Source organism: Rutilus rutilus, assembly GCF_951802725.1.
Source record: "Rutilus rutilus genome assembly, chromosome: 5".
Classification (NCBI taxonomy): Eukaryota; Metazoa; Chordata; class Actinopteri; order Cypriniformes; family Leuciscidae; genus Rutilus; species Rutilus rutilus.
The window spans coordinates 49382919-49383881 of NC_140213.1; the positions used below are offsets into that span (position 1 = coordinate 49382919).

General features: G+C 34.9%; 1 protein-coding gene across 1 annotated transcript in view; it reads left to right on the plus strand.

Moving 5' to 3' along the window:
- The window catches only part of LOC311291223 (uncharacterized protein), a 51104-nt gene that overhangs the window by 36244 nt on the left and 13897 nt on the right, over window positions 1-963 (plus strand). The window lies entirely within an intron of this gene.

The following is a 963-nucleotide window of genomic DNA, read 5'->3' on the forward strand; positions in this document are numbered from 1 at the left end:
GGCAGATCCGAGGGAGCGTCTGCAAAGTGCACAACCCGAAAAGCGTTACTACGAAAACAGTCAATAACTCACTGTCACACACTATAGTATCATCACATTCAGTTCACACATCACTGCTGTCCTGATGGTTATACTACAACACTTATTTTGAGAAAAATATATTTTAAGTTGTATATACAATTGTAAATTTATTATTTTTTATTATTTTTATGAAAAATATTCAATAACTTCACTGTATGTTGCCAAAATATACAATTAAAACCTTTTTCTTTTTCAAAATAAGTGTTGTAGTATAACCATCAGGACATCAGTGATGTGTAAACTGAATTTGGCAACAATACAGCGAATAACAGTGAAGTTATTGAATATTTAATTTAAAAAAATTATAATTCATTAAGTTAATGGGACTTAAATAAAAATTTATTTTTCCCCCCCAAAAAATAAGTGTTGTAGTATAACCATCAGGACAGCAGTGATGTGTGAACTGAATTTGATGATACTATAGTAGTGTGTGACAGTGAAATTATTGACTGTTTTCGTAGTAACGCTTTTCGGGTTGTGCACTTTGCAGACGCTGCCTTCGGATCTGCCTCTCTCCTGCGCATAGAGATCAATGTATTTTGTCCACTGCGAGGGAAAGCTCGTTTTGAGGAAAATTAGGTTGTAGCTGCTTGTCTACATTACTACGATTAAAAAGAGGTGTTATTCGTGTAGTAACAACGTTTAGCTCATGAGTTATTGACCCGGGAAGTTCGAATCTGTTATTGCCAACTTTACTCGGATTGCTGAACTGCGCATGACTGCGCGCGCACTACAAAACAAAAGTCCTCTGTAAAAAACACAAATCTAGAAGGTAAATCGTCAGAGTAGAAAATAACAAGATGCTTTTACTCGAGTATTGTGAGAGCAACTTGGCTGTTTGTTACATGTTTGTAACCAAACGTTTTTATGACAGATTAAAAT